The sequence below is a fragment of the Neofelis nebulosa genome, chromosome 2 (genome assembly GCF_028018385.1).
Source record: "Neofelis nebulosa isolate mNeoNeb1 chromosome 2, mNeoNeb1.pri, whole genome shotgun sequence".
NCBI lineage: Eukaryota > Metazoa > Chordata > Mammalia > Carnivora > Felidae > Neofelis > Neofelis nebulosa.
In genome coordinates, this window is record NC_080783.1 from 111,811,825 (window position 1) to 111,817,644 (window position 5,820).

The following is a 5,820-nucleotide window of genomic DNA, read 5'->3' on the forward strand; positions in this document are numbered from 1 at the left end:
GTGGTACCCTGACCAGAATGGTAATAAGACCCAGAAACTAGATGCTCTCTCTTTGTTTCTGTACTTATTCAAAGTTGTCTTGGGCACAGGACAGCCACCTAAGTCCCCAGGGCAGGTACCAATCTTAAGACTCCCATGTGAGGTTTCCCCCTCATTGGTCTAATGTGATCCCCTCCACATCTAGTTAGTTTTCACTGGAGACTAAGGTTTCTAAGAGTTAAATTTCTGCTAAATGTAATTAAGACCAACGGAAATAAGGAAAGCAACTCAGTATGTAAAAGAATAGGTGATGTGTAGATAAAGATGTAAGAAATGGGAATACATTTTTGTCAAGGTAAAATGAAGTAATTCTGTCCTAAAATGAGACTAGCTGTTTGGAAAGAAAAGGCTTGAGACAAAATCTGAATAAAAAAGAAAGTTGTAGAAGATTTGTGAAGGGAAATCTTTGGAAAGGAGTTTTATATGCAGTTAGGATGGACTAAAGTTGAAATGAAAATATTTTAAAAGTACACTGGTATAAGATTGAAATTCTGCTTTACTTTCTATTAAAAAGACAAAGTTTTCTTGGATTGTTGGTTTGCACTTGATAAAAAAATGTAAACAAAGTTTTTTCTCTTTTCTTTGCCTGGAAAACCAAAGTTTCTATGTTTTGTCTTTATCAGGTCTTTGGTTACTTAAGATAGTTAAAACTTCTCAATGTTAAAGGAGCTAAGCTTTGCTAACAACTATATACCCTTCATATATGCCTTTGGAATCTCTTATTGCCACTTTGGTTAAATAAATAATTAAATTTTAAGTTTTATAATGATCCATAATCCTATGTAGGCATGTGCTTTATAACTTTCTGAGTGTTTTAACAAACTTTCCCAAGATGTGAATTGTAAATGAATTCTTTGACCAATTAGTCTTGTTTATGTGGTATGTTAAGTTGTTTGGAAAGCAGTCGAACAAATAATGATAATGTTTTGGCAATAGGTCGTCACTGAACTTTCTGATTATTGAAGTGTCACAGAAATAACTGGATTTCCTTGTCAGCTATATTATAATGAACTGAGGAAGATGATTCTAGTTTTGTGACTCTTGTTTGAAACATTGCTGTTTCTGTGTTTGCTCTTCCAGATTATGATAGGATAAAACATTGCTTTGTGAACAAATTGAAGTATTTACCTTTTCTCTCTATCTGAATACTCTGAAAGTCAGAAGTGCTCAGTGAATATTCTTTCTTTCATGGCAATTACAGCTGTTTGCATAAGTTCAATGAGAATCTGTTCTCCTTGTAACAGGACACCACTGGAAACATCTGTTATATTACCAAGGCTTCTGACTGGAATGTCATGTTTGAGAAATATACATAGACTCAGATATGACCATGCAGTTTTAAGAAACTAAGGTTGACTTTTATGAAACATGGAGGCTCTTGGAAATGTTGGCCTGACACCTTGCTTACAGAGTCCCAGCAGCCTTACCAGGTGAGTAAAGAATGTCACTTCTTGGCAGGTGCAGGAACTTTAGGATATTTGGGGGGTCTTGAGAAGAGGAATTCACCCAAATCCACAGGGATTGCTGGCAAATATTTGGCTTGGCTTTTGATCCAGAGAAGCTACTAAAAGTTCAATCAAGATTCCTTATAAAAAGCTCCAACAAAGCCAATTCTAAAAGTTCTATGTGATCAATTACCATTCTTGATGAGCTAATGAAAATACTTAGGCATTTGATAAAATTGAACTTATTTTTCCAACAAATTAGTCTTGATTTGGCTATCTTTGGAAATAAGGGTGATTTTGGAGAGAAAAATTATGTTTCAATAATACATCTTTGCAGATGCCAAATTCTAGATCTGATGGTCTTGAAATGTTTGCTGTTTGCCTAAGCTAGACAACTTGAGATAAACTTCAGAGAAACTGCCACAATAGCTCATGTGTAGACAAATGTCTTGCTTGTTATTCTGTGGGGATAATAACAGGACCCCATGGGCATATGATTATTTGAACAGCTGGAAAATGGGATGGATTTCCCGGTAACGTATAACTCAGCTATCACCTTGACCAATTCTGTGTGGCTGGATGACAAAACTGCTCCTTAAAAGCTGGAGCATACCCCACTCCATGGGGCTAACTGTGGACCTGTGGAGATAATGGATGGCCCCATTTCCATATGATTGGATTGGATGATGCACTTGAGGATGCCCACATTCCCAGGCAAATCTTCTCCCACTTGCCAACGATTCCTCGTAATTAGGATATTGTTAAAGTTAGACATCAAACAAAGAGGGCTTCTTGATGGTTTATCCCTTAGCCATATTTGTCCCAGGATCCACCTCTATTGATATAAAATTGCAAATAGAGGCTTTAGCCAACCATACATTGGCCACCTTTAACCAGATCCAACTCGTAGTCACCCACAAATTCAAAATGTGGTCCTCCAAAACCTTGATATCCTGGCTGCAGCTCAAGCAGGAACCTACGCTTCATGAAAACAGAGTAATATGAATATACTCCAGATTATCACAGAAATGTGACATGATTACTAACTGATGTGAATACTCAAATTGAGGCTCTATAGAATCCTTCCCTCTCTTTCAATGACTGGTCAAGTTCCTGGTTTAGGGGAGGACTGCTGTCAACTATTAAGGGTCTCTTTGCTGGGCTTCTCATTCTTATAGCCATACTGGTCCTAATATGTTGCCTTTTTCAATGTTTTTCCACTTGGTACTGAGACTACTTCACTATGTTAACTTCACATCAACAGATGGGTCTTACCACCCACAGAGATACTTCTTTGCTGTCCACATTGGACTCAGCTGCCTCCACCTTATTAACTCCCCTATATGTCCCCTGACTTCCAATGTTGACCCATAAGTAGGGACATCTCTATGCCCTTATTCAGCAGGAAGAAGCTACACAAGATGGGACTTTCTGTCTTCAACAACCTTAAAAATTTAAAGGTCAAAATTGTTCAGTGGGGGAAATGATGAGATAACAAAAGGCAAGCTGAGGGATAAAGGCAAACTAATACTCCACAAACTGCCCCCCACCCCAAGGTGGGATGTGTGTGACATTCTCTAGGCACTCATGACTGCCCAAGAAGAAAGAAAGGAAAAACAAATGGTCGGCTGATAAAGATCACAGTCATGAAGGATGTGAAACTCAGTTTGTCAGGGTCTTACTGATTTACAAGAAAAGCACAATCTTGGGGCGAGTGGGTGGCTCAGTGAACTGACTGAGGGTCTGACTCTTAATTTCAGCTCAGGTTTTGATCTTACAGTTTGTGAGATCAAGCTTAGCATTGGGCTCTGTGCTAATAGCCAGACCTTGCTTTAGATTCTTTTTCCCTCTCTCTCTGCTGCCCTCCCTGCACCCGCCCCCTGCCAATAAATAAACTTAAGGAAAACAAATAAGAGGTGTCTAGGTGGCTCAGTCGGTTAAGCATCCTACTTTGGCTCAGGTCATGATCTTGGGGTTTGTGGGTTCAGACCCTGTATCGGGCTCTGTGCTGACAGCTCAGAGCCTTGAGCCTACTTCAGATTCTGTGTCTCCCTCCCTCTCTGCCCCTCCACTGCTCGTGCTCTGTCTCTCTTTCTCTGAAAAATAAATAAATATAAAAAAAAGAAAAGCACAATCTTGAGAATAATTAGAACTCTAACCTTCACAAACCTATAGACTCAGTTTCTTGGAACCCTAATGTCACCTTCCCCTCCATAGGATAGAAAACCCTATATAATCACTCTTCACACTTGTAATGCAGCCCTTTCTGCCCATGGGTTCTGTCCCTGTGCTTTAATAAAATCACCTTTTTACACTGTAAAATGTCTCAAGAATTCTTCCATGACTGTTGGGCTCAACAATCTCACATCAGAAGGAGCCTGGAGGAACTGTACAAAATGGAAGCCTTTTCAGGCAGAAGGAGGTGGGATAAGGAAATTATTAGAAAAAAAAGAATTCTTTCAGGCAAGGTCAACTGCCTTTGGGGACAGCAGGGTTCTATCAGGTGGATTACCTCACTAGTGCCGACCAGAAGATTCCAGACTGACTGGTTACAATTATATTCCTGGAGAGGCTGAAACTGCAATTAGGTTAGACATTAAGTCTTGGTGTGGTGACATGGGCTTAGCACAAGTTACTCAATTTGGAGCCTGTTGCTTCTTTTTCTCTTTTAACAGAAGGAAAAGAGAAGGAGCAGGTGGGTGCAGGTGATGCTTCTCTGACTTAGGAGTGTGTCTCTGAGATCTGGCTTGGACCTGAAGCCTGGGCACAAGCCACTCTGCAGACATGTCACCCACCCACAGAAATAAGACATTTGAGACCTCATAGAAATAAGACATGTGGAGACACCCCCAAAGGGAGAAATTCAGGGTGACAACAGCAAAGCCCTTTTCATGATCTGTTTGAATTACTGCCTTCTGTCCCAGCTCGCCAGTTCTCACATGGGACCAGATGGGGAGGTGCCATTGGGAGACCCAGCCTTCATGCCAGGTGAGCGCCAGCTGTGCCTCTGCTCCTAAGCCCAAATGAGGGCAGAGAAGCCCTCTGGCCAGCGGCATTACTTATCTTCCTTAGATTCCTGGGCAATCTGGTCCTGCATCCCTGCTGTGAGAAGGGGTAGGCTAAGGCTGGAATCATCTGGAGGCCTCCAGGAGGAGCCATAGAAGATGGCAGGTGTTTCATGTGGCTGCACTAAGGGCTCTCATGGCCTGGGTCCAGCCCAACAGGCCCTTTTTTGACCAATCCTGGGAAATCATGTCCACTGCATTTTATTGATTACAGGTGAGTCCCAGCCCCACTCCCTAAAGAACTCAAGGCTCTAAATGGGAGGAGCATCCAGTAAACTATGTAAAAGAGCAGGTGGGGTGGGGAGCATGCTGTGGTATGATTGGAAGATATACTCAGTGGACAGCATTGCTCCATCCCTCTGCTCAGGATGGCCTTCTTTCTGGCCCACCTGGAGTCAATATTTCCTTTCCACAGCTCAAAAAATCCACAGCTGTGATTAAACCTTATTCTCCACTTTGTGTCTCCATTTGAACAGCTAAAAGTACTGAAGGAAGCATATGAGCACCCTGGCTGGTCTCACATTCAGTTGGCAAATCCTGGAAGTGGCCTGGCCATCATGCAGTATCTCTTCATCCTTTCCTATGGGAAGGACTTATCTTCCCTTTTCACCAACTTGAGAGGTAAGCAGAACCTCTGTAGGCAAGTTACCTGCAGGCTGCCCTCCTGAAAAGAGGTCAGAATGAGGGCTGCATTAAGGCCTCCTTCTGGCAAAAGGGGAAGACAACTTCAGAGGACCATCTTCCTCCTCATAAAGTTGTCTCCATTGGATCTGGAATTCAGGCTATCATCCCAGGGAAGGGTCTGGGACCACCTAAAAATGAACGTTGTGTAGCAGAAGACCCTACAGGTCAAGGGGCCATGGAGTGAAGCTGTTGTAAGCAACACTTTGGCAGTCCCCTGATCTTGCCAAGGAAGGGATGGGTGTATCTCTAACCAAGCAGCTTAAGATCCTGAAACCTGAGGGCCAGGTCCTCTCCAGGAGTCTGGTTCAACTCTGCTGACTGTGGGTCATTTTCCCAGGCTGTGAGAGGACAGGTGAGCAGGCACCTGCTCCTGTTTTGAGCTTTGAGAGTGCCCCTCCTCATTCACTGTTTCAGAAATGCTGGCCTCTTGCTGCCCAGTCATGTCCCCTGACTGGAGGACACTGCTACATTTCTTCCCTCACCTACAGGCCTTTCACAACTCTATGTGCAAAGGTGGTGTGACCTGTTTTTGTAGCCAATCCCATATATTAAGCTTTTATCCCACCAATAAAAGTCTACTTCTAACA

General features: G+C 42.5%; 1 long non-coding RNA gene across 1 annotated transcript; it reads left to right on the plus strand.

The window, feature by feature from the left end:
* The first annotated feature begins 1,293 nt into the window (after positions 1 to 1,293).
* On the plus strand, positions 1,294 to 5,186 carry LOC131493129 (uncharacterized). The gene is made up of 4 exons (XR_009252479.1): positions 1,294 to 1,469; positions 4,409 to 4,472; positions 4,557 to 4,763; positions 5,026 to 5,186. It is a non-coding gene; the product is annotated as an uncharacterized LOC131493129 (long non-coding RNA).
* The last annotated feature ends 634 nt before the right edge of the window (positions 5,187 to 5,820 follow it).